The following is an 18,353-nucleotide window of genomic DNA, read 5'->3' as shown; positions in this document are numbered from 1 at the left end:
AATTTTGGACCCAGTGAATGTTTGAAAGGGCCTTTGAAGGGTAAAGGACAGTTATGATTTCATTGGGCAGAAGGCCTATTTTTCCTCATACTAGACTATTTTGTGCCTATTAGGATTAGTTTATCAATGCACTGAGCATACAATAGCTGTTTTTTTTTTTTTTTTTTTTTCCCATACCCATGTCTTTTCACTTACCCTGTACCTACTTCATGAATCTAAAGAAATAAGCTTTATAGACAAATGAAAATCTGTTATCTTCTAAGCCACAGAAATTTGCAAACTTAACTCAGCTTATGTTGAAATATAACTCCAAATATTCAGAACTGAACAGAGAAACCTTGACCGCTTCCTCCAAAACAATGAGTTTAACTTAATTATACTTTAGTCATTGATGTAGAACCCCTTGAAATTATTCCATATAGCATTCATCACCACCTGCATTTACATTAGTCTCTTTCTTAAGCACAGCCTGGCACTCCACTAAACATTCTTCAACTTTGGCAGACAGCTTAAATGCAGAAATAATCTCTTCTTCTTTGATTTTAAAATTGGCAATAAACTGAGCACTCAGAGAGACCTGATTGCAACTTGAGAAGTTGCAACACTTTAAATTTTGTTTCCCAAAGGCTCAAGGCTGCAATTAGAGAACTCTGAACAATCAATCAGCTGAGCTGTCTAACAGAGAATATAGCGTTCAGGCCAGAATAGGAAACCCAGTAAGTGCTTTAAATATCAATTTTGAAACCTTTAAAACTCAAGGTTTTGAAGATGGTAGAGGAATAGGATGGGGAAACCACTTTCTTCCCCACAAATTCATTGAAAGAACGTTTGAAAGCTGAGCAAATTCCACGAAACAACTACTGAATGCTGTCAGAGATCAGGCACCCAGAAAGGCAGCCCATTGTCTTAAAGGAGGTAGGACAAAATATGAAAGATAAAAAGAGAGACAAAAGAGGTAGGGATGGAGATCCATCCCGGCAAGGGAGTCTTGAAAAGAGAGAAGCTTCCAAACACCAGGAAACACTCTCATTGGTGGGTCTATGGTGAGTCTTGGACTCTCAGAGGGCAACATAACCAGGAAGAAAAATAAATAAATAAATAAATAATTAAAATCCACAGATTACATGCCTAATGGCTATTCCCAGCTGAAAAGCACCCCAGACGCTCACATCCGCCACTAGTAAGCAGAGGCTGGACAGGGAGGCATGGGCTGCATTGTTTAGGGTAAGGACTGGGCCTGAATGCCCCAAGGGCAATCTGAGGGAATTAACCTGAGATAGCAACCCAGACTGTGGGATAGCCGGGGAGGGAAAGAGAGAGAGGAAAAAGAGAGAGAGAGAGAACTATCCAGCGAAAAGGCCTAACCTAAGACACTGCCAGGCCTGCTCACAGAACAAAGGACTGAGCAGAGCTAGCCAGCTTCAGACTGGCCCATTCCCTGCCAGAGACAGGCAGGCAGGGGCAGCAAGAGCCAGAAAGGGGCAACTGTGGCCCCAGAGAGGCATCCTCTACCAAACTGCAAGCAAGCTTCTGTGCTAAACAAGAATATTTGGGATTCTGGACGGTTGACATCAGCTGGGAGGGTCGCAGCCAGAGATCAGCCCCCCAGAAGAGACACATAGCACACCCGAGAAGGCGCCCCCATTGTACACCCAGAAAACCAAGCAGCTGGGGCAGGGGAGGTGATAAGACGCAGCCCCCACCTGGGGGTGAGTGCACTCGCCAAGCACCTGGTCACCTGAGCTGCTCGGACCTGGGAAGGGCACAAAACACAGGCCCAACTGAGTCTGTGCCTTTCTGGAGTACCCAAGAACCTGAACCTGAGCGACTTAGACCTGGGATATGCATGCAAACCAGGGCCCGCCTCAGACAGTCCCTGGCGGAGGAACTTAGAGCCTGAGAAGTGTAGACCATGAAAGCACTCACGCCATGAGTGAGGGCAAACCCAATGTGGCTGAAACACTGCAAGCACTCCCCAACCACGACAACGATATTTGTTTGCAGTGTTCCTCCCTCCCCACAGAACAACTGAACAATTGAGCCTAAAAAAGTGACCACCATTGCCCCCTTGTGTCAGGGCTAAAATTAGACACTGAAGAGACCAGCAAACAGAAGAAGCTAAAATAAACAGAGGGAACCGCTTTGGAAGGGATAGGTGAAACAGATTAAAACCCTGTAGTTAGACTGACTACATAGGAAGGGGCCTATAGATTTTGAGAAGAAGTATAAGCCAGATCAAGGAACTATCTCAAAATGAACTGACCCTGCACTGTTCGCAACAGCTCCAGAGAAATTTCTAGATATATTTTTACTATTATCATTTAAAAAATTTTTAAGTCCTCTATTATTCCTTTAACTTTCATTTTTATAACCTACTATTACCCTGCAAAAAGACTATTTTAAAAGCAAACTTCATATATATATTATAATATTTGTGATTTTTTTTAATATGGTATTTTTGAGAATTGAAACTCTACTCTAGATTTTTAATATTTGCTTTTTAGTATTTGTTATCAATTCTGTACCTTTAAAAACCCAATGTTCAGTACCCATTTTACTTGGGAGTCAGATTACTGGCTTGTTTGCACTCTCTCCCTTTTGACTCTCCTTTTTCTCCACCAGGTTGCCGCTATCTCCTCCCTCCCCCTTCTCTTCTCTACCCAAATCTGTGAATCTCTTTGTGTGTTCTTGGCTGTAGGGAACACTTAGGGAACTGATTACTGGCTGGATCTGTCTCTCTCCTTTTGATTACCCCCTTTCGCCTCCAATCCACTCTAGCACTCTTGCCTGGAAAATCACATGGATGGAGGAGCCTGATAGGCTACAGTCCATGGGGTCGCAAAGAGTCGGACATGACTGAGTGACTTCACTTTCACTTTTCTCCTCCTGGCCACCTCTGTCTCCTTCCTCCCCCTTCTCTTCTCTGTGTAACTCTGTGAACATCACTGAGGGGTACAGAATGTGGAGAGCACATAGGGAAGTGAATACTGGTTAGCTTGCTCTCTCCCCTTTTGATTCCCCCTCTTCTCCTCCTGGTCACCTCTATCTCCCTCCTCCCTCTTCTCTTCTCCATGTAACTCTGTGAATGTCTCCAGGTGTCCCTCACTGTGGAGAAACTTTTCGTCAATAACCTAGATGTTTTATCATTGGTGCTGTATAGATGGAGAAGATTTGACGCTACTGTAAGAATAAGACTGAAAACCAGAGGCAGGGGGCTTAAGTCCAAAACCTGAGAATACCAAAGAACTCCTGACTCTAGGGAACATTAATCAATAAAAGCACATCAAAAGCCTCCATACCTACACTGAAACCAAGAACCACCCAAGACCCAACAAGGTCCAGAGCAAGACATACCATGCAAATTCTCCAGAAACACAGGAACATAGCCCTGAGCTTCAATATTCAGGTTGCCCAAAGTCACACAAAACCCATTGACATTTCAAAACTCACTACTGGACACTTCACTGAACTCCAGAGAGAAAAAATCCAGCTCCACCCAACAGAACACCAACACAAGCTTCCCTAACCAGGAAACCTTGACAAGCCACCCATCCAACCCCACCCACAGTGAGAAACCTCCACAATAAAGAGGAATCAAAATGGCCAGAATACGGAAAGGCCACCAAAATTCAGCAATCTAAACAAAATGAAAAGGCAGAGAAATACCCAGGAGGTAAAGGAACATGATAAATGCCCACTAAAACAAACAAAAGAAGAAGAGATAAGTAATCTACCTGATAAAGAATTCCAAATAATGATAGTGAAAATGATCCAAAATCTTGAAAACAAATTGGAGTTACAGATAAACAGCCTGGAGACAAGGATCGAGAAGATGCAAGAAAGGTTTAACAAGGACCTAGAAGAAATAAAAAAGAGTCAATCAATAATGAATAATGCAATAAATGAGGTCAGAAACACTCTGGAGAGAACCAACAGTAGAATAACAGAGGCAGAAGATAGGATAAGTGAGGTAGAATGCAGAATGGTAGAAATAAATGAAGCAGAGAGGAAAAAAGAAGAAAATAATTAAAAGAAATGAAGACAACCTCAGAGACTTCTGGGACAATGTGAAACGCCCCAAATTCGAATCATAGGAGTCCCAGAAGAAGACAAAAAGAAAGACCATGAGAAAATACTTTAGGAGATAACAGTTGAAAACTTCCCTAAAATGGGGAAGGAAATAGTCAGCAAAGTACTGCCGGAGTCCAGCTCCAGCAGCCAGCGATTCAACCTGAAGGGGTGAGCAGTGTCAGTGAGAGAAACTGAGGCAGCCTCTCATTTTAATTGGACTGCCTGTTTATTTCAAGCTTATGATTCTCTTTTATACTTTTACAAAAGCATTAGGTCAGAGGTTTGATATTTTTAGTTCCCATGAACCCAGATTTATTTTTCTCCAAAAATCATTGTTGCCCCTCAAAAGGAGTTCCTTCCTCAGCAATTCTCTTATCTACTTTTTCTCATGTGTCCTTGTGAATACACTGTAACTCATGCTAATGTCTGGGCTGCATACCACATTCCTCAGTTTAATTCTTATCTTTCTAAGTCCTGTTTTCCCCTAGTATCCTAAGCTCACTATTTCTTAGAAAGGGCTTCTACCTAATAATATCTCTAAAGTCCCTAATTTCTATAAGCTATAATAAAATATGTTAACATTACAGCAATCCTTAAATCTTTAGCTTCTATTTTAATTATTCCTAAGCCCTAAATTTAGCAAACTCCTTTGCCATAAACTTTTCTCACAAATGGGCTTCAGATAGCAATCCTTCCCATGGCCTCAAGCTGTGGCATGTGTGCTCACCCTGGAACACTTTTTGGTAAAAGTCCTTGAACAAATGTCAGAGATTAACTTTATAAACTATTCTTTGAGCACAGCTGCAGAAGGCTTTATGCCTTCTCATGCTCCTCTCAAAAACAATAAGCACCTTAATATTCTCTTCAGTCAACTCAGCCCAAGGAAAGGGAAAAACAAGTCAGAATCACAAAGCCTAACTCCTTCATTCTGGGTCTGTGCCTATGGAACAAAGGGAGGGGGTTTAGGGCCATGCCTCCATTTTGTCAGTAATGCCTAACGTGGCTCCCTACAAAGTACAAGAAACCTAGAAAGTCCAAAACAGGATAAACCCAAGGCGAAACACCACAAGACACATATTAATCAAATTAACAAAGATCAAACACAAAGAACAAATATTAAAAGCAGCAAGGGAAAAACAACAAATAACACACAAAGGGATTCCCATAAGGATAACAGCTGATCTTTCAATAGAATCTCTTCAGGCCAGAAGGGAATGGCAGGACATACTTAAAGTGATGAAAGAGAAAAACCCACAAATCAGATTACTGTACCCAGCAAGGATCTCATTCAAATATGAAAGAGAAATCAAAAGCTTTACAGACAAGCAAAAGCTGAGAGAATTCAGCACCACCAAAACAGCTCTTCAACAAATGCTAAAGGATCTTCTCTAGACAGGAAACACAAAAAGGGTGTATAAACTCGAGCCCAAAACAACAAAGTAAATGGCAACTGGATCATACTTATCAATACTTACCTTAAATGTAAATGGGTTGAATGCCCCTACCAAAAGACAAAGACTGGAGGAGTGGATACAAAAAACAGACCTCTATATGTGTTGTCTACAATAGACCCACCTCAAAGCAGGGAACACATACAGACTGAAAGTGAAGTGCTGTAAAAGGTATTCCATGCAAATAGAGACCAAAGGAAAGAAGGAGTTACAATACTCATATCAGATAAAACAGAATTTGAAATAAAGGCTGTGAAAAGAGACAAAGAAGGACACTACATAATGGCCAAAGGATCAGTCCAAGAAGAAGATATAACAACTATAAATATGTACACACCCAACATAGGAGCACCACAATATGTAAAGCAAATGCTAACAAGTATGAAAGGGAAAATTTACAATAACACAATAATAGTGGGAGACTTTAATACCCCACTAACACCTATGGATAGATCAACTAAATAGAAAATTAACAAGGAAACACAAACTTTAAATGATACAATAGACCAGTTAGACCTAATTGATATCTATAGGATATTTCACCACAGAACAATGACTTTCACCTTTTTCTCAAGTGCACATAGAACCTACTCCAGGATAGATCACATCCTGGGCCATAAATATAGCCTTGTAAATTAAAAAAAAAAAAAAAATTGAAATCATTCCAAGCATCTTTTCTGACCACAATGCAGTAAGATTAGATGTCAATTACATGAGAAAAACTATTAAAAATTCCAACATATAGAGGCTGAACAACCAAAAAATCAAAAAGAAATTAAAATATGCATAGAAATGAATGAAAATGAAAACACAACAACCCAAAACCTATGGGACACTGTAAAAGCAGTGCTAAGGGGAAGGTTCATAAAAATACAGGCATACCTCAAGAAAGAAGAAAAAAGTCAAATAAAAACCTAACTCTACACCTAAAGCAACTTGAAATGAAGAACCCCAGGTTTAGTATAAGGAAAGAAATCTTAAAAATTAGGGCAGACATAAATGCAAAAGAAACAGGAGACCATAGCAAAAATCAACACAGCTAAAAGCTAGTTATTCAAGAAGATAAATAAAATGGACAAACGATTAGCCAGACTCATCAAGAAACAAAGGGAGAAAAATCAAACCAACAAAATTAGAAATGAAAATGGAGAAATCACAACAGATAACACAGAAATACAAAAGATCATAGGAGACTACTATTAGCAACTATATGACAATAAAATTGACAACTTGGAAGAAATGGACAAATTGTTAGAAGAGTAAAACTTTCCAAAACTGAACCATGAAGAAATAGAAAATCTTAACAGACCCATCACAAGCATGGAAATTGAAACAGTAACTAGAAATCTTCCAGCAAACAAAAGCCCAGGACCAGATGGCTTCACAGCTGAATTCTACCAAAAATTTAGAGAAGAGCTAACACCTATCCTACTCAAACTCTTCCAGAAAATTCCAGAGGAAGGTAAAATTCCAAACTCATTCTGTGAGGCCACCATCACCCTAGTACCAAAACCTGACAAAGATGTCACAAAAAAGAAAACTACAGGCCAATATCACTGATGAACACAGATGCAGAAATCCTTAACAAAATTCTAACAATCAGAATCCAACAACACATTAAAAAGATCATACATCATGACCAAGTGGGCTTTATCCCAGGGATGCAAGGATTCTTCAATATTCACAAATCAATCAACATAATACACCACATTAAAAAATAGAAAGATAGAAACCATATGATTATCTCGTTAGACGCAGAGAAATCCTTTGACAAAATTCAACATCCATTTATGATAAAAAAAAAAAAAAACGCTCCAGAAAGCAGGAATAGAAGGAACATACCTCAACATAATAAAAGCTATATATGACAAACCCACAGCAAGCATTATCTTCAACGGTGAAAACTTGAAAGCATTTCCCCTAAAGTCAGGAATAAGGCAAGGGTGTCCACTATCACCACTGCTATTCAACATAGATTTGAAAGTTTTGGCCACAGCAATCAGAGCAGAAAAATAAATAAAAGGAATCTAGATTGGAAAAGAAGTGAAACTCTCATTGTTTGCAGTTGACATGATCCTCTATGTAGAAAACCCTGAAGACTCCACCAAAAAATTACTAGAGCTAATCAATGAATATAGTAAACTTGCAGGATATAAAATTAACACCCAGAAATTCCTTGCATTCCTATACACTAACAATGAGAAAACAGAAAGAAAACTTAAGGAAACAATTCCATTCATCATTGCAATGAAAAGAATAAAATACTTAAGAATATACCTACCTAAAGAAACAAAAGACTTATATATAGGAAACTATAAAACACTGACGAAAGAAATAAAAAATGACACAAATAGATGGAGAAATATACCATGTTCATGGATTTAAGAATCAATATAGTGAAAATGAGTATACTACCCAAAGCAATCTATAGATTCAAGGCAATCCCTATCAAGCTAGCAACAGTATTTTTCAGAGAACTAGAACAAATAATTTCACAATTTGTATGGAAATACAAAATACCTCGATTAGCCAAAGCAATCTTGAGAAAGAAGAATGGAACTGGAGAAATCAACCTGCCTGACTTCAGGCTCTACTACAAAGCTACACTCATCAAGACAGTATGGTACTGGCACAAAGACAAAAATATAGATCAATGGAGCAAAATAGAAAGCCCAAGGATAAATCCATGAATCTATGGACACTTTATCTTCGACAAATAGGCAAGAATATACAATGGAGAAAAGACAATCTCTTTAACAAGTTGTGCTGGGAAAACTGGTCAACCACTTGTAAAAGAATGAAACTAGAACACTTTCTAACACCATACACAAAACTAAACTCAAAATGTGTTAAAGATCTAAACGTAAGACCAGAAACTATAAAAATCCTAGAGGAAAACATAGGCAAAACCCTTTCCAACATAAATCATAGCACGATCCTCTTTGACTCACTTCCCAGAATGTTGGAAATAAAAGCAAAAATAAAAAAATGGGACCTAATTAAACTTAAAAGCTTTTGCACCACGAAGAAAACTATTAGATCAGATCAGATCAGTCACTCAGTCGTGTCCGACTCGTTGCGACCCCATGAATCGCAGCATGCCAAGCCTCCCTGTCCATCACAAACTCCCGGAGTCCACTCAGACTCACATCCATCGAGTCAGTGATGCCATACAACCATCTCATTCTCTGTCATCCACTTCTCCTCTTGCCCCCAATCCCTCCCAGCATCAGAGTCTTTTCCAATGAGTCAACTCTTCCCATGAGGTGGCCAAAGTACTGGAGTTTCAGCTTTAGCATCATTCCTTCCAAGGAAATCCCAGGGCTGATCTCCTTCAGAATGGACTGATTGCATCTCCTTGCAGTCCAAGGGACTCTCAAGTGTCTTCTCCAACACCACAGTTCAAAAGCATCAATTCTTCGGTGCTCAGCTTTCTTCACAGGCCAACTCTCACTTCCATATATGACCACTGGAAAAACAATAGCCTTGATTAGATGGAACTTTGTTGGCAAAGTAATGTCTTTGCTTTTGAATATGCTATCTAGGTTGGTCATAACTTTCCTTCCAGGGAGTAAGCGTCTTTTAATTTCATGGCTGCAGTCACCATCTGCAGTGATTTTGGAGCCCAGAAAAATAAAGTCTGACACTGTTTCCACTGTTTCCCCATCTATTTCCCATGAAGTGATGGGACTGGATGCCATGATCTTCGTTTTCTGTATGTTGAGCTTTAAGCCAACTTTTTCACTCTCCACTTTCACTTTCATCAAGAGGCTTTTTAGTTCCTCTTCACTTTCTGCCATAAGGTTGGTGTCATCTGCATATCTGAGGTTATTGATATTTCTCCCGGCAATCTTGATTCCAGCTTGTGTTTCTTCCAGTCCAGCGTTTCTCATGATGTACTCTGCATATAAGTTAAATAAACAGGGTGATAAAAGACCGCCTTCAGAATGGGAGAAAATCATAGCAAACAAAGCAAATGACAAACAATTAATATACAAACAACTCCTGCAGCTCAATTCCAGAAAAATAAAAGACCTAATCAAAAAATGGGCCAAAGAACTAAACAGACATTTCTCCAAATAAGACATACAGATGGCTAACAAACACATGAAAAGATGCTCAACATCACTCATTATCAGAGAAATGCAAATCAAAACCACAATAAGGTACCATCTCACGCCAGTCAGAATGGCTGCTATTCAAAAGTCTACAAGCAATAAATGCTGGAGAGGGTGTGGAAAAAGGGTTCCCTCTTACACTGTTGTTGGGAATGCAAACTAGTACAGCCACTATGGAGAACAGTGTGGAGATTCCTTAAAAAAACAGGAAATAAAACTGCCATATGAATCAGCAATCCCACTTCTGGGCATGCACACTGAGGAAACCAGAATTGAAAGAGACACGTGTTCCCCAATGTTCATCACAGCACTGGTTATAATAGCCAGGACATGGAAGCATCCTAGATATCCATGAGCAGTAGAATGGATAAGAAAGCTTTGGTACATATACACAATGGAATATTACTCAGCCATTAAAAAGTATACATTTGAATCATTTCTAATGAGGTGGATTAAACTGAAGCCTATTATACAGAGTGAAGTAAGCCAGAAAGAAAAACACCAATTCAGTATAGTCATGCATATATATGAAATTTAGAAAGGTGGTGATGATAACCTTGTATACGAGACAGCAAAAGAGACACAGATGTATAGAATAGTGTTTTGGACTCTGTGGGAGAGGGCGAGGGTGCTATGATTTGAGAGAATGACATTGAAATGTGTATATTATCATATGTGAAAAGGATCGCCAGTCCAGGTTTGATGCATGAGACAGGGTGCTTGGGGCTGTTGCACTGGGATGACCCAGAGGGATAGGATAGAAGGGAGGTGGGAGGGGGGTTCAGGATGGGGACCACATGTACACCCATGGTGGATCCATGTCAGTGTAAGGCAAAACCACTTCAATATTGTAAAGTATCTGTGCAACCCCATAGACGGCAGCTCACCAGGCTCCTCCGTCCCTGGGACTCTCCAGGCAAGAACACTGGAATAGGTTGCTATTTCCTTCTCCAGTGCATGGAGGTGAAAGTTGAAAGTGAAGGCGCTCATTCTTGTTCCACTCTTCATGACCACATGGACGGCAGCCTACCAGGCTCCTCCATCCATGGGATTTTCCAGGCAAGAATACTGGAGTGGGTTTCCACTGCCTTCTCCATGTAAAGTAATTAGCCTCTGATTAAAATAAATACACTTATATTAAAAAATTAAAGAAAAGGACACCAAAAAAGAATTAAAAAAAAATAAAATTCAAGGATTCAAGTGTAGTATCTCAAAGGGAAATTTCATGTCTGTGTTATAAAGAGAAACCAAGTAAATTCCATGGTAATGGCCTTTTTGTAAATTCCTGAAAGTTGAGGTTAAGAAATCCAAGGAAAAAATATCCTAATGGTTACAGTTACTTTGACAAGAATTCCATTTCCCTCAATATGCCATCATGAGACTAGAAGAAAATTTTAAGAAAGTAAAGTTAGGGTATTTTCTCTGAGCTCCATCTCCATTCTAAAAAATTAGAAATAAGGAGGGAAAAACAAAACAAAACAAATAACCCCCAAATAAATGTTTACATTAATTTTATTGGGTTGGCCAAAAGGTTCTTTTGTTTTTTTTTTTTTTTTTCATAACATCTTATGGAAGAACCCAAACAAACTTTTTTGCCAATTCAATAGTTTTGCCTAGGCACACAAAGCGTTATATCTGAGGTGCATTTCCTTCTCAGTCACAGGTCTGATTTCAGAAGTTGACACCTGTGTCTTTGCTCTGGACAGTTCTACAGAAAACCATGCAAAAAATAGTTCATCCCCCCTCACCCATGCAAAATTTCAGCTTTTATCCCTTCTTAGTTATTCCCATTAAGCTACTCTTGCCCTCCTATTCTGATTTCAATTCCACCCTTTTCCCTTAGATACTAATGACTAAGAACAGTTTGTCCATAAAGAAGACTGTCATTTTAATTCATTCAAATTTGTATTTAACATCTATTAGGTGTAATGTCTTTTCATTCATCTGAACTGGGGGATGACGGTTTTAAACAAATACACAGACATGTGTTCATGTGTGTGCTTATGCACACAGGCACACACACATGCACACAGAAGTCTTTCCTGGAAATATTTCAAGGTAAGTCAGGTCGAAGAGATATTTGTCATGGAGTTTTTGGGTGAATGTAACTACACACCTTAATAGTTCTAAAAGATACCTATATTGAGAAAATTGAAAATTTGTCTAAGAAGGTTTTCCTCTCATCTTTCATAGAGAGGATGTGTTGAGATCTCAAAATAAGCCCTTTGTTTGTACTGATAAATTGACTAGACTCTCCAATGAAAGGATATCTCTCTATCATCCAAATTAGTAATGATTTTAGGTGGCCCAAATTATCTGAACTATCTTATATACAAATTAAGGATTAAGACAATCTCTTTAAAATACTTTTAACAGCAATAACAATAATTTATTTTATTGTCATTGGCAAACATGTTGAATGCATTTACTATATGCATATATACATATGCATACATATTTATATATACTGAATACTTCTTAAATTGCATTTATATTGACTAAAGTGAGCACTCATAAGTAGAGTTGAATATATATTATTTACATTTGGCAAGTGAGAAAAACTGGCAAAAGAATCATACATTTTTTTTTTCAATTCCAAAAGTTAAATAAGCAGCATATCTGAGATTATTAAATAGCTCAATAGCTATGTACTATACTACCTTTAAAAACTTGTAATTAGAATTAATTATATATCTCTTCTTTTGTTTCTGTAGTTACTCAGTAGGTAAATACCCCCCAACCCCCGCAAAACCACATACTTCGGTTTAAAGGAATGCTTATGGTACAGCAGAAGGGAGAATGTGCTGATCCAGAGGTATTTGTGAGGCTTTCATCCCTAAAAGAGTATAAATCCTGAATCGGAAAGGAAGGGACTATGAGAATTTGCAGGAGTGAAGAAAAAGAACAACTCACAGGGGTGGGAGAACTGCAGAGTTATGCATCAAGATTCAAATTTCACATTGCGGCCAGATTTGCAGAGACTGTGACCAAAACTGGGTGACTGGAGTGCAACATGGGGAATGCACGTCTTGGGCTTTATGTGCTACTAGGAAAATCTACCTGTACTCATAAGGCTGACTGTTTGCTAAACCCAGGGTAGGCACGGTAGGAGCTAAGAGGCTGGCAGAAGACTCGAGGAGACATAGGAACTGCAGATATATTTATTATCTCCTGGCTGACACAGTAGCCATATCAGTGGACACATTATTTCTCTACTCTTGTGGCCAACCCAATGGACACAGCCATGAAGCAGCAGTAATTGCCACCCCTTTATAGGTGGAGCTCATATATCCCTACAGCACAAACTAGCTCATGACCAAGTGAATACCACGTGATGTGTGTGCACTGTGATATAAATGATTTCAGCTGTTGCATAGTCATTATTTACAAAACATAGGGTGAGAGAACCTGAACATACCATCTTGGCTAATTTGCCCTCTCCCCACACTTTCCAAACCAAACCAATCCAGAGGACACAGCAGGAAAATAAAAACTGAAAGATTTAGTAGATTTCAGAAACATTTTTAGAATTGAAAGTGGCCTCAGAAATCATCTAATCTAACAATTTTTTTATAGAGGAGGAAAAAGGCCTGGGTGGATGGAGACAGGGATAAGTAGGCTACACACTTATTTAGTGAGAGAGCTGGAACAAGAGCTTTTTGTCTGTGTTTCTTTCCATTTCACTTTACTTCAAAGACAGATATTGCCTTGCAGCAAGGAAATAGCAATCTGAGTAGAGACACTTTAGAGTTAAAGGGAGACACCATTAGAAAAGACGTCTGCCTAATTACAGCTTTATAGATTACTTAAAAATTATACTAGCTACTCACCAGTTGCCTGCAGAGCCTGAAAGGTGAATGAATACATGGGCCTGTGTGCAGGAGGATTTGGTCAAGGGCAGAGTACAAATACTCAAGAGGAAAATAAAGGAGCTTCCATAACAAGGGAAACAACAGTGCACAGCTGTGGAATAACAAAAGAGTAACAAATCATGTTTGGAATTTCACAGCTTTGGGGGCAAATTTGCAAAAGTTGTACCTTATCCTGGGAACAGCAAGCGAAGTATGGGGAACACGTACTCTTATGTACCTGGTGTTCCAAGTTGGAGAGAGCTAGAAGCTTGGGAGAAGGAAGCCTTCCAAAAATCTACTGCATACCTGCTTTTTAGAAAGTCCACATATAAAACCACGCACACATGGACACCTTATCTTTGACAAAAGAGGCAAGAATATACAATGGAGAAAAGACAATCTCTTTAACAAGTGGTGCTGGGAAAACTGGTCAACCACTTGTGAAAGAATGAAACTAAAACATTTTCTAACACCATACACAAAAATAAGCTCAAAATGGATTAAAGATCTAAATGTAAGACCAGAAACCATAAAATTCCTAGAGGAAAACATAGGCAAAACACTCTCTGACATAAATCACAGCAGGATCCTCTATGACCCACCTCCCAGAATAATGGAAATAAAAACAAAAATAAACAAATGGGACCTAATAAACTTAAAAGCTTTTGTATAACTAAGGAAGCTATAAGCAAGGTGAAAAGACGGCCTTTAGAATGGGAGAAAATAATAGCAAACAAAACAACTGACAAATAATTAATCTCAAAAATATACAAGCAACTCCTGCAGCTCAATTCCAGAAAAATAAGTGACCAAATAAAAAAATGGGCCAAAGAACTAAACAGACATTTCTCCAAAGAAGACATACAAATGGCTAACAAACACATGAAAAGTTGCTCAACATCACTCATTATCAGAGAACCGGTCAGAATGGCTGTTATCAAAAAGTCTACAAACAATAAATGCCGGAGAGGGTGTGGAGAAAAAGGAACCCTCTTACACCATTGGTGGGAATGCAAACTAGTACAGCCACTATGGAGAACAGTGTGGAGATTCCTTAAAAAGCTGGAAATAGAACTGCCATAAGACCCAGTAATCCCACTTCTGGGCATACACACTGAGAAAACCAGAATTGAAAGAGACACGTGTACCCAGTGCTCATTGCAGCACTGTTTACAATAGCCAGGACATGGAAGCAACCTAGATGTCCATCGGCAGATGAATGGATAAGAAAGCTGTGGTACACATACACAATGGAATGTTACTCAGTTATTAAAAGGAATCAGTTCTAATGAGGTGGATGAAACTGGAGCCTATTATACAGAGTGAAGTAAGTCAGAAAGAAAAACACCAGTACAGTATATTAATGCATATATATGGAATTTACAAAGATGGTAACGATGACTCTATATGCAAGACAGCAAAAGAGACACAGACGCAAAGAACATACTGTTGGACTCTGTGGGAGAAGGCGAGGGTGGGATGATTTGAGAGAATAGCATTGAAACACGTATATTATCTTATATGAAATAGATCACCAGTCCAGGTTTGATGCATGAGACAGGGTGCTTAGGGCTGGTGCACCCTGAGAGATGGGATGGGGAGGGAGGTGGGAGGAAGGCTCAGGATGGGGAACACATGTACACCCATGGCTGATTCATGTGAACGTATGGCAAAACCCATCACAATATTGTAAAGTAATTAGCCTCCAATTAAAATAAAAATAAATAAAAGAAAAAAAAAATTTTAAAAAATACCATGAAGGATTATTAAAAAAAGAAGAAGAAGAAGAAGAAGAAATACCCTCACAGAAACACCTAGAAATCCTATCTTCTCACTCCATGCATGGACTAGTCAAATTGACACATAAAATTAGACATCATATTCCATAAGGGTAAAAGCAAAAAGAAATATGCAGAAATATTTTACTTGAATTTATAAATTTGTTTTTCACAGAAGTATGGATTAAGCAACTCTTGGAATTACTTTATATCCATTATAAGATTGTGCAAATAAATGTCTAGATTATATTTCTCAGCTATTAAAAAGAATGCACTTGAATCAGTTCTAATGCAGTGGATGAAACTGGAGCCTATTATACAGAGTTAAGTAAGTCAGAAAGAAAAACACCAATACAGTATATTAATGCATATATATGGAATTTAGAAAGATGGTAATGTTGACCTTGTATGTGAGACAACAAAAGAGACATAGATATAAAGAACAGACTTTTGGACTCTGTGGGAGAAGGTGAGGGTAAGATGATTTGTGAGAACAGCATTGAAACACGTGTATTACCATATGTGACATAGATCACCAGTCCAAGTCCGATGCCTGAAACAGGACACTCAAAGCTATTGCACCGGGACAACACTGAGGGATGGGATGGGGAGGGAGGTGGGAACGGGGTTCAGGATGGGGGACACATGTACACCTATGGCTGATTCATGTCAGTGTATGGCAAAAACCACTATAATATTGTTAAGTAATTAGCCTGCAATTAAATAAATGAATTTTAAAAATCTAATATATGCCTGCTTTTGCTGTTTGATATTTTACTAATCCTATAATTTAAAATGTGCATTTTTTCTTCTAAAGTTGCCTGAAGATAGGAAGCATAATGTTGAAAATATTAAAGTTAGCAAGCAAAAATGATTCAAATGGCATCAGGAGAACCTGGGTACAGTTATCTCTCAATATATTTTTAATACTTCAGTGAATCTTCTCTTCCAATACTCCACTCACACTCTATGTCCTTATTTTGCCCTTTCACTAGTCAAAATTCCCTTCTTCAACCCTCCATCCACATCTGCCCCCCCATAAAATCTCCAGAATCCCTAGTTTGTTCTCAGATCATAGATGCTGCTGCTGCTGCTAAGTTGCTTCAGTCGTATCCGACTCTCTGCGACCCCATAGACAGCAGCCCACCAGGCTCCCCCATCCCTGGGATTCTCCAGGCAAGAACACTGGAGTGGGTTGCCGTTTTCTTCTCCAATGCATGAAAGTGAACTCGCTCAGTCGTGTCCAACTCTTTGCGACCCCATGGACTGCAGCCCACCAGGCTTCTCTGTCCATAGGGCTTTCCAGGCAAGAGTACTGGAGTGGGGTGCCAATAGCTACCAGATCCTAAAATAGAATTTCCGTTCCTTGAAACAGCTGATAATACTAATTTATAACATGAATTGGATCACTGGTCAACCCAACTATACCTACAGCCCTCTGAGATGGTTTTCATCTTGTAATAAAAAGCTGGTTGGAGCCGGGTCACCTTTAAGGGACCTGGAAGGGAGTGTTTGGCCTCCGGAACCGCGTCGCGATGTGGTTCGAGGTTCTTCCTGGGATCGCCGTTATGGGCATGTGCTTGTTCATCCCGGGAATGGCCACCACGTGCATCCACAGGTTCAGTAACGGGGGCAAGGAAAAAAGAGTTGCCCATTATCCATATCAGTGGTATTTGATGGAAAGAGATAGGCGCGTCTCTGGAGTAAACCATTCCTATGTGTCAAAGGGTTTGGAGAACATTGATTAAGAAAACGTTTTCCTGGTTGATGAAGAACAACTCAGTCATGCTCTTCTATCCCTGCTAGTAGATTATGCAGCATATTGTGTAGCATGCATTGTATTTTGTAGTGTGTAATAAAAATAAAAAATAAAAAAAGCTGGTTGACTGAAGGTAATGTGTATTTAGGCCAGAGATTGGCAAATGTTTTCTGTAAGGAGTCAAAACAGTAAATAATTTTGACTTTTTGGCCATATGAAATCTATTGCAATTACTCAGTTCTGACTGATTTCAAAAGTAGGCATAGACAAAAATGTATTCATGAATAAGCTCATATATGAGTGAACATAGCTGCATTACAATAAAACTTCACTTATAAAAACAGGTTGGTAGTGGGGGTAGCTCAGCAGACTTTCTTCACAGAGCAACAAACATTTAGCTCATGAAAATTATAGAAAACAATTATTAAATTATATGAAAATTGCTCAAAGCAACACATAGGAAATGATGAAATAGTTACCCAAGAAAATCTACCAAATCTAATAAATCTCAGCAATAAAAGTTAGAGTCTGTGGCACTTAAGCTATGAGCTCCCATCCTCTGCCCTCCCCAGCTCTGTGTTATAGGAGCTTTACTGTAGGCATACTACAGTTTTACCTGACAGGGGCAGGATGATTATCTCATGCTCTCCTCTTGATCAATGTTGCTTAAGCACGATTCCAAACAGATCTAGCTGAAAGGACTGGAAGTTCTTCTGACTACCCAACTTAGACTCACAGAGTTAAGACTTTGCCTAAGAAAGGACAAAAAATGTGGGAGCCTGATTAACTCCATTCTCCTTTGCAGAGATCCTACTCTGAAAAAAACAAGCTGAGAAAAATCAAGTACTATCACACCCCACCTCCAAAATTCATGGCACAGGAAAGATTCACTCCTAGAAAAATAATGTGTTATTTTCCACTCTCAGCTCCTACTCAATGGCATAGAGATGTGAACAAGAGAAGAGGCAAGCCACAAGGAAAGAATGGAAAACTCCATACCTAAGTGAAGTCGCCTAGTCATGTCCAAATCTTTGTGACCCCATGGACTGTAGCCTGCCAGGCTCCTCTATCCACGGGATTCACCAGGCAAGAACACTGGAGTGGGTTGCCATTTCCTTCTCCAGGGATCTTCCTGACCCAGAGATTGAACCCTGGTCTCCCACTCTGCAGGCAGACTCTTTACCATCTGAGCCACCAGGGGCCTTGTCAAAACAGTGGAGATTTCAGCTAAGAACAATTAAGAGGCAGCCAGTAGCTCTGATATAAGCAAAACAGAAGAACAGCCAGAAGTGCAGTAGAGATCTCTAGAGAAAGAGAAAGCCATG

The 18,353-nt window shown here is 39.2% G+C and overlaps 1 non-coding gene across 1 annotated transcript; it reads left to right on the top strand.

Moving 5' to 3' along the window:
- Positions 1–16,751: 16,751 nt before the first annotated feature.
- On the top strand, positions 16,752–17,146 carry LOC102265048 (NADH dehydrogenase [ubiquinone] 1 alpha subcomplex subunit 1). Its single transcript, XR_001351520.2, has one exon. It is a non-coding gene; the product is annotated as an NADH dehydrogenase [ubiquinone] 1 alpha subcomplex subunit 1 (transcript).
- The last annotated feature ends 1,207 nt before the right edge of the window (positions 17,147–18,353 follow it).

This window comes from Bos mutus, chromosome X, assembly GCF_027580195.1.
Source record: "Bos mutus isolate GX-2022 chromosome X, NWIPB_WYAK_1.1, whole genome shotgun sequence".
In the NCBI taxonomy this organism is placed as follows: Eukaryota; Metazoa; Chordata; class Mammalia; order Artiodactyla; family Bovidae; genus Bos; species Bos mutus.
This window is presented reverse-complemented; position numbering and strand designations above follow the sequence as displayed.